The sequence below is a fragment of the Lactuca virosa genome, chromosome 6 (genome assembly GCF_052849685.1).
Source record: "Lactuca virosa cultivar CGN04683 chromosome 6, Lactuca_virosa_CGN04683_v6, whole genome shotgun sequence".
NCBI lineage: Eukaryota > Viridiplantae > Streptophyta > Magnoliopsida > Asterales > Asteraceae > Lactuca > Lactuca virosa.
In genome coordinates, this window is record NC_136431.1 from 103,111,409 (window position 1) to 103,125,739 (window position 14,331).

The window sequence follows — 14,331 nt, forward strand, 5'->3', positions numbered from 1 at the left end:
GCTCACGATCATTGACGATTTCTCAAGAAAGGTATGGTCGTTCTTCTTGAAGTCAAAGGGAGAAGTATTCCAAACTTTTAGAGATTGGAAAGTATTGGTTGAAAAGCAATCAGGTTTTGAAGTGAAATACCTTCGTACTGATAATGGACTGGAATTTTGTTCTGAAGAATTCAACTCCTATTGCCGTAGGGAAGGAATTACGAGGCATCGCACCGTAGTTCATACACCACAGCAGAACGGCGTAGCGGAACGTATGAACCGCACCATCATGGAGAAGGTCCGATGCATGCTATCTCATTCGAAGTTGCCGAAGTCTTTTTGGGCCGAGGCCGCTTCAACCGCATGCTACATTATCAACTGTTCCCCTTCTCGTGCTATTCAAAAGAAGACCCCATTTGAGCTTTGGTCCGGCCAACCTGCTGATTACACGAAATTGATTCCATTTGGATGTCCAGCATATGCCCGAGTTGATAACGGTAAATTGGAACCGAGGGCAATTAAATGCGTCTTTCTCGGATATCCGACAGGTGTTAAAGGGTTCAAATTATGGAGCCCGGAGCTAAGCAAGGTTTTGACATCTAAAGATGTGACCTTCGATGAAAAGGCCATGCTTCATCCTGTCTCCAACATTCAGACCAGAGAAAATGAAAATTCGGAAAAAGACAAAGTTCGAGTGGAGGTGGAGTTTCCTTTAAATTCATCTTTCGAGGATCAGTCTCATGAAGGTGTCGAGGTTTCTCAACCCTCGAATAATCAACATTCCTCTTCTCATGAGCCAGCCGAAGCTCCAAGCCAACCTCACAGTCCCTCCATTGCAAGAGATAGACCTCGTAGACAGATTGTACCTCCAAAGAGATATGTTCAAGCCAATTCTGTCGCTTATGCACTTACAGTTGCCAATGAAGTTGAGTCTGTTCTGGAGCCCACAAGCTACAACGAGGCCATTCAATCCAAACATTCTAATAAGTGGATGGTTGCCATGCACGAGGAGATGGAATCTCTTCAGAAAAATGGCACATGGGATCTCGTTCCAGCTCCAAAGGGTAAGAAGACAGTTAAGTGCAAATGGGTCTACAAGTTGAAGGAGGCTATCCACCCTGGTGACAAACCAAGATATAAAGCTCGTTTGGTAGCCAAAGGCTACAGTCAAATCCCAGGTATCGATTATACCGACATTTTCTCTCCGGTTGTGAAACACACGTCAATACGTGTCTTGTTGGGATTAGTTGCCTCTCATGACTATGAATTAGAGCAACTTGATGTTACTACAGCATTCTTAAATGGTGTGCTTGAGGAAGAGATATATATGCAACAACCTGAAGGTTTTGTAGCTCCTGGCAAGGAAAGCTACGTGTGCAAATTGAAGAAGTCTCTTTATGGCCTCAAGCAATCTCCTCGACAATGGTATAAAAGGTTTGACTCATTTATGACCAGTCACAAGCTGAAAAGGTGCACCTACGACAGCTGCGTTTACTACAAAAAGTGTGACGATGGTTCAATGGTCTATCTACTTTTATACGTGGATGACATGTTAATTTCAGCGAAGAATATAAAGGAGATTCAAAAGATAAAAGACCAGTTGAATGCTGAGTTCGATATGAAGGACTTGGGTGCTGCCAAGAAAATTCTAGGAATGGAAATAGTGCGAGACCGTAGTGCAAGAACTCTATACCTTTCTCAACAAAGCTACATTGAGAAGGTTCTGCACCGTTTCAATATGCATGATGCAAAAGAAGTCAGCACTCCTTTCACAGCCCACTTCAAGCTATCATCCGCCTTAAGTCCTACCACCGAAGAAGATATAGCATACATGGCAAAGGTACCATACTCCAGCGCTGTAGGATCTCTTATGTATGCTATGATTTGTACACGTCCAGATTTGTCATATGCGGTAAGCATGGTGAGCAGATACATGGCGAATCCAGGAAAGGAGCATTGGGTTGCTGTTAAATGGATTTTTCGCTACTTGCGAGGTACTTCCTCTTTATGTCTGCGGTTTGGAAAAACCGATAATGGAGTACTTGGTTATGTGGATTCCGATTATGCAAAGGACTTGGATAAAAGACGATCGATTACAGGGTACGTGTTTACTTTGGGTGATTGCGCAGTTAGCTGGAAAGCGCAGTTACAATCTACTGTAGCGTTATCCACCACTGAAGCCGAATACATGGCTGCTACGGAAGCAGTGAAGGAAGCCCTCTGGTTGAAACGGTTGATAGGTGAGCTTTCAAACAAGTTATCTGTTAACACTGTTTTTTGTGACAATCAAAGTGCAATATTTCTGACGAAGGATCAAATGTTCCATGATCGAACGAAGCATATTGATGTTCGCTATCACTTCATCAGAGATGTTATTGCTAAAGGCGATATTACAGTAAACAAGATCAGCACCAATGATAATCCTGCTGATATGTTCACTAAAAGTCTTCCAATAGCCAAATTCAAAGCATGTTTGGATTTGGTGGGTGTTTCAGATCGCATTTGAGCCTGATAGGCTCGTGGTGGAGGAAGTATATTTACTTTTCGAAATCAATTTTTTCTCATATGGTGTTTGCAGATTCTTATAGAGATTTGGAGTATGATGAGCTGTTGATAAACTGTTTTGCATGATCATTGTGCAAGTTAAAGTTTTTTCATCCTGTCTCATTTGAAGTCAAGGTGGAGATTGTAGAAGTTTCCTTCAAACTTCAACATTGGATGATTTCTAGAATACCATTCTACACATGTGGTTTTAATTTGTCAAGAATGGGTGGTAGCATGTTTGTCAAGAATGGATGGTAGCATGTTTGTCAAGCTTGGATGGTAATAGACAATTGAATTCATACATTCATTTGCCTATAAAAGGAAATGAAACCAAGCTTATTAAAAAACAACACAACTCAAATTACATCTTCATTTTTCTCTCATATTCATACAAATATATATTTGATATATTTGTTTTTCTTTCCTCTATCTCTGTAAACACTGAATATTATAGTAAATTGGTTCTCGGCTTCCTCCGCCCGTGGTTTTTCCCGATTTGGGTTTCCACGTAAATATCGCATGTTTTTTCTTTTTATCGTTCGATTTATTCTTGGTTGATTATTCAAATAGTTTTATATTCCGTTGAATCGCTATCGTGATATTTGGGTTTTATACTTCGATCTTGAAGTTATCGATTATTTATTATAGTCGATTTGTCTACAGTACTTGGTATAAAAAAAATGAAGTTTTTGACTAAATATGTAAAAAGAACAAAATGTTGATTTGACAATGTAATGAGAACAACAAGACTTTTAATCAGTGTAGCTGATTGCCATGCTAGAGTAAGAAACAGATTTACCAGATCTGATCTTAAAATCTAAGAGAGGCGTCCAGAAAAACAGCTAGATTAGATATACTGTAATAGTAAAGGCCCATTTGCGAATAAAAAAGATCATGTATATTTACTTTCACTTTTCATTTTAATTCAGAAATATTTCTATTCATTCAAACGAAGTAACATAAACAGTAACGACAAAGTGACTTAAACATAATCATTAGAATTAAATCAAGGTAAAACCAAGAGAAAGGTAATTACATCTCAGCCGTTATTATTTTCTGAGCAAGACATTAAGAAGATGAAATCCATTAGTTAAACAACGATGAAGACAAAGAAATAGAAAATGGGTTTAACGTTTATGAAATTTTGGGGGAATAAACTTGGTTGGTGTATGTGTCTATTAAAAGAAGGAAACATTGGGGGTAATTAAACAAAGTGACAAAATAACTTAGGGACTGTTTGGTAGAAACTTAATGATTCAATGTTGAACCATCAAGAGGTCTAAATCATTAAAAGGCCTGATCCACTGTTATTTAGTATGGTTGGTGAATGGATGTGAGAAAAATTAACATTTACAATTCTAACCAAAAAAAAAACTTCAAATGCATATAATACAATTATTCATTTATAGAAAATGGAACCATGTCGTTTATTTTTAAATTATGTAGTAACCTCTATTTATGTCAGTAACATTAATACACACACACACAAAAAAAAAGTAAAATAAAAATAAAAATAAAAAAAATATTAGAACACTACAACTCAAACCAACAATTTTTTTTTATCATTGATTAACTTTTTTTTTAATTCCTATATCCATCTTTAATGTTATGAAACCCATTTGCAAACTATAGGTCTGAGTGGAATGACAAGATTTTATCCGTGAAATGGCCAATAAAATGCCTAAGCACCTAAATCCAAACATAATTCATTATCTCCATAAAAAATTAGACAACAACTCACAAATTTAAAGAAATTAGAAAGAAGTGTTCTGGAAAGCCAAATATATGTTCTTCCTTTTTCTTTGATATTAATCATTAACACTACAACATATAGGGAATTTTGACTATCTCAACTACACCGAGATACCATTGAGGATTAAAAAACAATTACAATTACAATTACAAGCAAGACCAAGCCATTGACTATCATCCAGCAAAAGCTTCTAAGTTCTAACCACCTAGAATAGCAACAAATTTTGAGTTTTGGAGCATTGAGGGAACTAGGAGAAACATGCTTGAGATCAAAACCAAGAGATATAAAAACAAATAACTCTACAACCCCAACATAATACAATGAAACAATAAATTCCATGAGGTTCCAAACTAAAAGCCTAATTAACATATCAACAAAATGACAGATTATAATCAGAAATACACAAAGGTGATTGTCGTATGTCTACATAACTGGAATTGGTTTTCAAATGTCACAATAACTGGAATTTGTTTGTTTCTTACTCATCTTGTCAAATAAAAAGCATTGATTTCATTCAAGCATTATATCAAACACTTCATATGCATGTAAAAGTACAAATACAATTAAATGAATTAATCATCTTCAAACATCCCCTTACTTCCCAAAATCAAAAATAACGTGGATAGAATCAGAAACTTGTCATCTTCGTATTTGAAATCAGAGAAGAATTTGTTTTATTTCAACATCAATCATAAAACACACAAAAATAGAAGGAATTAAAGAGTCCTGAGATGCAGGCCTACAAAATTTAAGACGAATTAGGATGTATTAGCTAAAGAAAAAATCAGGAATGCGTTGCTTTTTTGGTCACTTCTATGTTTTTTTGGAAGTATTATATCATAAAATTATTCAAAGATAACACAAATCCCTCCCAATATCATCACAGTTAAAGATAAAACACAAAATAACACAAATCAAATATGGATTTAGAAGTCGAATTGGTACTGTAGAGATGCAGAGATGAGATGGTACTTGAATGTCAGCGAGGAATGAAGAGACGCGATTCATGTTGGTGATTTTAGTGTCATCATGTCATTTTAAGTAACTGGAATTAACATGTGAGCTAAGGGGCTTCATGATTTGTACTCTAATATATGTATGGGGTTGTGCGGAGTGCACGCATGTATAAGATCGAGTCAGAAGCCGGTTCGACGACTAGTCGGGGGTCCGGGGGCAGCGCCCCCGGGTCCGGGGTTTCCAAAGGGGAGGCGCCCCTTTGGCGGGGTCTAGGGGCAGCGCCCCTAGCGGGGTCCAAGGGGCAGAGCCCCTGGATGGGGTCCAGGGGCAGCGCCCCAAAACCTCAACGAATTTTGCATGTGGGAACATAATGGAAAAACTCAATTTCTTGAGGGTAATTATCGTAAAACTAACGAAACTCGTTAGTTTTGGTAACCCTAATCCGGATTAATATTACTTGTTTCCAAAGCAACTAATGACGGCCCGACTCTAATGAAACCCTAATCGTGTTTAGTATATAAACACCTCTTCCTTTCCAGAAGAGGGTTACGTTTTTAGCTCTCGTTTTCATCCCACATTCACAGAATCTTTAGCATATTGGCTTGCGTTTTCTGTGCCTAGAAACGTAAGTGTCCACTTGGATTATCCTAGGCTGAATTTCATGTAACCCATGCATAGGGTAGAAATATCAGTTCAGAAAGTGATATCACGATCCAAGTTGGTATCCAGATCTCCACCACAAACCCTAAACTTCCCAACATTCGAACTGATATTCTGTTTCTGGAGATGGGTGACTCAATCTGCGAGATGACTACCAAATTTGCCAAACTGGAGAAGTTCGAAGGTGTCGACTTCAGGCCTTGGAAGAAGAAGATGCACTTCATGCTGACTACTCTGAAAGCAGCATATGTGCTGACTACTCCAAGACCAGCAGAGCCTGAGGAAGGTGTTGTTGAGACGGCTGAAGAGACGAGAAAGAGACAGAAGTGGGACAATGATGACTACATCTGCAAAGGTCACATTCTGAACGGTATGTCTGATGCTTTATTTTATATCCATAGTGAAGCCTTGTGTGCCAAGGAGTTGTGGGATACCCTTGAACTGAAATACATTACTGAGGATGCTTCTAGCAAGAAGTTTCTGGTTAGTGACTTTAATAATTATAAGATGGAAGATTCAAGGTCTGTCACTGAACAGTACAATGAACTCCTTGGCATATATGGACAGTTTAAACTGCACAAAATGAATATGGATGAATCCATAGCTGTGTCCACTATCATTGACAAACTGCCTCCGTCCTGGAAAGACTTCAAACATAACTTGAAACATCAAAAGGAGGAACTGTCATTGGTTCAACTTGCTAGTCACATTCGTATTGAAGAATCTCTTCGTGCGAAGGAAAGTGACAAATCTGAAAAACCCAAAGGAAAAGTTGAACCTGGACAGCCCTCGGTTAATATGGTTGAAAACAAACCAAGGAACCAGAACCACAAAGGACATGGCAAACGTAAGCAGGAACATGTCCCAAGCAACTCCAACAAAAAGAGAAAGGATTTGGTTTGTTGGAGGTGCAATCAAGTTGGGCATTGCAAGCGTGATTGTCGTGTGAATTTGGGCAACAATGGTGCTGGAAACAGTGGAGCCAATGGGAAAGTGAACGGGTCTTCGGCCCAAGTTAAAGGAGGTCAGTTTTTGACTAACTTTGATAATTCTAATCAGAATTATGTTTATTATGTTTCATTTATCCCTGAATCATTCTATGTGCAGGATGATGATGTTGCTTGGTGGATCGACTCTGGAGCAACGAACCATGTATGCAAGGATAAACGGGTGTTTGAAACATTAACTCCGCTTGAAGATGGGTCGGTGCTGAAAATGGGAGACAATTCATTTATTCCTATTTGTGGTTTTGGTGTCGTGTGTCTTGAATTTACTTCTGGAAAGACAATTAGATTATTTGATGTTTTGTTTGTTCCCAATATTCGCAAGAATCTTGTTAGCTCTGATTGTTTGAATTCTGATGGTTTTAAACAAGTTATTGAGTCGGATAAATTTGTTTTGTCTAAGGGTGGAATGTTTGTTGGCTTTGGATATTTAAATAATAGAATGTTTCGTTTAAATATTGTTGACAAATTATTATCTGTTCAGAATTCTGCATTTGTATCTTCTGCTTCTAATGTTGATAAATCTATGCTTTGGCATGTAAGATTAGGTCATGTCAACTTTAGAAGGATGCATGAGATGTCAAAAGATGGATTAATTCCAGCCTTTGATATGACATCTGATAAATGTAAAACATGCATGCTTACAAAAGTGACAAAACAGCCCTTTCCTAGTGTCACTAGAAATTCAGCTGTTTTAGAACTTGTACACAGTGACCTGTGTGATTTTCATTCCACTTCTTCTTTGGGGAATAAAAAGTATGTAGTCACTTTTATTGATGACTGCACTCGGTTTTGCTATGTGTATTTGTTGCACTCTAAAGATGAATCCTTAGATAAATTCAAAATATACAAAACCGAGGTGGAATTGCAATTGGGCATTCCGGTTAAATGTCTCAGGACTGATAGGGGAGGTGAATATATGGATCCCATATACTTCCAATCAGTGGGTATCATTCATGAGACCACGGCACCTTACACGCCTCAACAGAATGGCATTGCTGAACACAAAAATCGATTTTTAAAGGAAATGGTAAACTTGATGCTATCTTACTCGGGATTGAGTGAAGGATTCTGGGGAGAGGCCATGTTAACGGCCTGCTATTTGTTAAATAGGGTTCCAAATAAAAGGAACAAAACAGTCCCATATGAATGGTTCAAGAAAAAGTCGAATTTGAGTTATTTTCGGGTTTGGGGATGTCAGGCAGTTGTAAAACTCACCGAGCCCAAAAAGAAGAATTTGGGAGAACGTGGAATTGATTGCATATTCATTGGATATGCTGAACATTCCAAGGCATATAGGTTTTATGTAATAGAACCTAATGATTCGATTTCGGTTAACACTGTTATCGAATCACGAGATGCAATTTTTGATGAGATGCGGTTTTCATCAATTCAAAGGCCTAAGGATCTGACTTTTGGTGCTCCTAAAGAGGAAAATTCAGAAAGTCAAGATGGTGGTAATGTGCAAGAACCACAAGAGCTTCGTAAAAGCAAAAGAGGCAATATTGTGAAAATTTTCGGATCCGACTTCCAACTGTACTTGGTGGAAGGTTCAAGGGATGAAATTAGTCTTGAATACTCTTATTGATATAGTATTGAAGATGATCCTGAGACTTATCAAGAGGCCATGGAGTCTCGTGATAGTGCCTTTTGGAAGGAAGCAATTGATGATGAAATGTCAGAGAACAACACATGGGTGTTGTCTGATTTGCCTCCGGGTTCTAAACCTCTTGGTTGCAAATGGATTTTCAAAAAGAAAATGAATGTTAATGGGACTATTGACAAATTCAAAGCCCGGTTAGTCATTCAAGGTTTTAGACAAAAACCCGGTATTGACTATTTTGATACGTATACTCCAGTTGCACGTATTTCTACTATTAGATTGTTGGTTGCCTTGGCAAGTATCCACAATCTGGTTATTCACCAAATGGATGTGAAAACAGCCTTTTTAAATGGTGATCTTGACAAGGAAGTTTACATGAAACAACCAGAAGGTTTTATTATGCCCGGTAAAGAGCATATGGTTTGTAAACTTGTCAAATCTTTGTATGGGCTGAAACAAGTGCCTAAACAATGGCATCAAAAATTTGATGAGGTGATTTTGTCTTTTGGTTTCAAAACAAACCAATGTGACAAATGTGTTTATAGTAGATTTGATGATGCTACTAGGGCTGGAGTGATCATTTGCTTATATGTAGATGACATGTTGATTTTTGGTACTGACCAAAATCAAGTGGATGAAACAAAGAAATTGTTGTCATCCAAGTTTTCCATGAAAGATTTAGGAGAGGCTGATGTAATTCTTGGAATAAGAATTAAGAGGATGAACAAATGATTGGTAATGACTCAAAGTCATTATATTGAGAAAATTCTCAAGCGGTTTAATTTTACCGAGTATTCTCCTGTGAGTACTCCTATGGACCCAAGTGTGAAATTAATGCCAAACAATGGTATTCCCATTTCACAGTTGGAATACTCTAAGGCTATTGCTAGCTTGATGTATGCCATGACAAGTACCAGACCTGATATTGCATTTGTTGTGGGTAAGTTGAGCAGGTACACTAGCAATCCTAGTGCTCAACATTGGCAGGCAGTGAATAGAGTGTTTAAGTATCTCAAGGTAACCATGAATTATGGTTTGAGTTACTTAGGGAGTCCTTCGGTTTTAGAAGGTCATTCAGATGCAAGTTGGATTACCAACATGGAGGACCATTCCTCAACTTCTAGTTGGGTATTCTTGCTTGGGGGAGGTGTCATTTCTTGGGCTTCCAAGAAGAAATATTGCATTACAAACTCGACAATGGAATCTGAGTTTGTTGCGTTAGCAGCTGCTGGTAAAGAAGCAGAGTGGCTAAGGAATTTTTTCTATGAGATTCCTTTGTGGTCTAAACCGATAGCACCTATTTCTATCCTTTGTGATAGTGCTACCGCTTTGGCTAAGGCATATAGCCAGGTTTATAATGGCAAGTCTAGACACCTAGGTATTAGACATAGTATGATTAGAGAACTAATCATGAATGGTGTGATTTCAGTTGAGTTTGTGAAATCGCAACAAAATTTGGCAGATCACTTGACTAAAGGTCTGACAAGAGACTTAGTGCACAAGTCTGTAATCGGGATGGGATTAAACTCCATTTAGTTCTATAATGATGAGACACCTAATTCCATCCTAATATAATGTTAGGAGTTGAATTCAATGAGGAAAGCTCATACTTATAGATTGGAACACATGAAGTATTCATCCCAGGTGTGTGTTCGGTTCTGCAAGTTAGCCAGGTTGAAGTTTAACTTCTTAATAATTCCTTTGATAAATGTATGTGCATATACATGGAAAGGAGTTACCTACGTGATTGTGAAGTGTAGCCGCATTTCAAGAGGTTGTGGACTTGACCTTGATACGATCATGAGAGGATTGGGACACACGGCTTTATAATAGTGTCAAGTTGTATTATGCTAGAAATTCAATAAACTAGTATGTATTTTACTTTTTGGTATTCAAATGGGTTGATGGGTTCAATTCTTAGAACACCCTGATTCTCGAGTATTTGCAACTATATGATACTAAGTGGAAATTCAATCGTTTCGATATTTTCATTATGTACTAGTTTGGTTTGTTGTTGATAAGGTTATGTTTTTTCAAGGGTTACACTAAAATGGGGGAGGATTGTTGGTGATTTTAGTGTCACCATGTAATTTTAAGTAACTGCAATTAACATGTGAGCTAAGGGGCTTCATGATTTGTACTCTAATATATGTATGGGGTTGTGCGGAGTGCACGCATGTATAAGATCGAGTCAGAAGCTGGTTCGACGACTAGTCGGGGGTCCGTGGTTTCCAAAGGGGCGGCGCCCCTTTGGCGGGGTCTAGGGGCAGCGCCCCTAGCGGGGGCCAAGGGGCAGAGCCCCTGGCTGGGGTCCCGCTGACGGCCCGACTCTAATGAAACCCTAATCGTGTTTAGTATATAAACACCTCTTCCTTTCCAGAAGAGGTGATTATGGTAAAACTAACGAAACTCGTTAGTTTTGGTAACCCTAATCCGGATTAATATTACTTGTTTCCAAAGCAATTAATGACGGCCCGAATCTAATGAAACCCTAATCGTGTTTAGTATATAAACACCTCTTCCTTTCCAGAAGAGGGTTACATTTTTAGCTCTCGTTTTCATCCCACATTCACAGAATCTTTAGCATATTGGCTTGCGTTTTCTGTGCCTAGAAACGTAAGTGTCCACTTGGATTATCCTAGGCTGAATTTCTTGTAACCCAGGCATAGGGTAGAAATATCAGTTCGGAATGTGATATCACGATCCAAGTTGGTATCCAGATCTCCACCACAAACCCTAAACTTCCCAACAATTCAGAAATAGGAGGAAAAAAGGAGCGATTGTTTTGCCGCAGTAGAGGAACTCCGACGGGAAGGTCGGCGCCGGAGGAGGGTCTCCGATGGAAGGAACAATCGACTGGATGTGGGTGTCGCTTATATGGTAAGAAGGAAGCACGGGGGATTTATGTGTATAATTACTTATACATGTCATTGACTTAATATTGGTTTTGTTTCTTGAATCAATAGAAGTTTTCGTTTAGTTCTTTTTAGGATGTTGGTGGCATGATTTTTTTTTAAACATTAGTTTATCCCCGGTCATTAAAAATTGTCATCGTACAATGAGTGAGATGGCAAACGGGCAACAAGCTGTGCCGCTAAGCCTTTTTGAATGGTAAAGCTAATTCGTTTAAAGACTACATCCGAAGATGTAGGGGATATAACATTACTATGCATGATTCGTTGTACTCTTTTAAGAAGCTCTACCGCATCCGGTGCGAGGAAACCAAACGTATCAAATGCAAATGGTATGAACACGTGTTGATTTTCCATGCACGATCTCTCATGTTTGGTGACTTTGCCTGTAGCTGCTTTTAAAGCAGCATGTCCCGCCGTGAAACCCCCAGCCCTCAGGCCCACGAGAGGGGATACCCCTGTAAGATCCACACATACGTGTTTCCCTCCGACCCATCCAAAAATCAAAATGTCAGCCGGTCTGAGGGTTGACCTTCCTTCTGTCGGGTCAGTCAAGAAATTAACAAGTGCCTCTTTCTTAGCGGAAACCCCGGCACGCTTAAATATGTCAAACAAAACATCCCTAACCATATCGTGCATGATTTTAGAGTTTTTATGTGACCATGGTGACTATTATCAAGATCTCTATTTGGAGGCATCAAAACTTCTTATTAACCATCTGTACTATACTTTTTAACATTTTACATCTTTATTAACTATAAAATTTAATCATGTTATGAACGTTGCAGAATATGAACAACTCAGAATGTATTTGGTAGAAAAGAATGAAGTGTTGACTAATAATGTAAAAAGAATGCAATGGTGATTCAACAATGTAATGAGGGCAACAAAACTTTTGATTAATTGTAGTGGGTGTGGCCCTGAACGAGGGAGAAGAAACACTCTAGAGAGTCTGGGACACTAATACAACTTTTTCTATATCTTAAGAAATTATCCTTCTTGATAACCAAATCTGATCTTATAATTGGATTTGGTCTTAAAATATGTGAGAAACATTAAGAAAAACATCTAGATTAGATCCATTCATTCTCTTATAGCTAACTGAACATGATCAATACTCATATAAGAGTTATACAACGGAATGTAGAAAGTAAATCAAACTAAGTGTCTCAGATAGCATCAATTAACCAATGAACATGGGTTATTCAACATGAATTTTGGAAAGCAGCCTCTAAATTTACAAACAATAAGAAAGATGGTACCAGATCTTGGAGAAGATATGAGCTATGGTCAATAGTAAGCTTGAATTGGGGTTTTTTAGTGCTGATTTCTCTTTTGCCTTCTACTGCTTCTGTTTCACCTTCATAAGTTCTCTGTAGCTGACATCATTGAACCAAAAAACAATAATATGAAGTGGCCCACAAACAGTGTTACCTATTTTTCTAGGAAAATATGTCAGAGCCCATGATATGCAAGCCCGTACTTACTTAATGATTACAATTACATAACAAAAAAAAATATGGGGACATAAGAAAAAACTACCAACACTTTCAAAGAAAAACCATGTAATTATACCGGCTCATTTTAAAAAAAAAAGTTAAAAAGTCTTTACTTGATTAAAAAGAACCATGACAATTTAGTTTTTTTTTTCTTTTTTTTGTTATTGCTTTAATTTTATTTAAATACTGAGGATTGGTTCATGATTACTTGATTATCTTGGATTTACTGGTTTATATGCATACAACTTTTCTTGAAGTAGTGATTTTTTTGTATGTAGGTTACTGTACAATTCATACCGTTTTAGTTTTTGTTTGTTGTTATTTTGTATGGGTTTAACCATGCCATTTTGATTGATTTTTATTTTGAGGCAAAGAAGTTGTTTTACAATCACAACGACCAAAACCAAAACAATCTCATATGCACATTAACAGACTTAACACTGGTCTCGAAATGGTTCGGTCATTATTTGGTCTGGTCTACGGTTTTTGCGCACTTCTTTCTTTGTTGAGTCGATGCGGGACTCAAAACCACCAAAATGCTACGTCTCTTCAATGCTTTTTCTTAATTATATTATAATCACATTATTTACTTTACTTTAATTATATTACAAAAATATGAAAAGATATCTTTTCTTATAAAACAATACGTGAAGGTATTTTTGTGAAACTCTCATCCACTGGTTGCAAGGAGGTTATTTTTATATTTTGTATTTGTTTTTTTTTTAATTTTATATTTTATATAAATAATGATGATGTCATCCGGTTTTTTTGGACCGGTCCGACTATTTGACCATCGAACCAATAAAAAGACCGATTCAGTTTTTAAAACATTGGGTATGGTAGATTAAATTGTAAAATTAAACATTTTACGATTTTTGTTTTTGTGGTTATTCTGTAAATTAAAAACTTGTATCATATAAAAATGAAAAAAATAAATAAATCACCAATCGCATAAATGAAGTTTTTTTGGGAGCTATTATAACTAGAATGATGGCTATCTAATCAAATATGTAATTGTTGCTTGGAATTTGGATACATTTTTTTAATAAACATTCTTACCTTATAACATAAAGTGTAATTTGAGAAAATACATAGAAAGACATCTTAACCACATAATCTCTATGAAATATACTCTAATCAGAGGAGTTCCGTATTAAACTTAATGTATGCCAATTAAATGCATTCAAAAAGACATAGTTTATTCTAGTATATAACGAAATCCAGCTTTCATAGAAACTCTAAACTGAAAGTCGCAAATTTAGAGTTCATGTTCTTTGTTTATCGCTCTATTAGTCCAGTTTAGCCAATTTTTGTAAACAACCCACAAACTAAAGCATGTTAGTAACAAGTGTATATGGATGGACCATTTTTCAGCATCAATTCCACGGATAACCTACATTGAGAATTGTCCTATAAATTG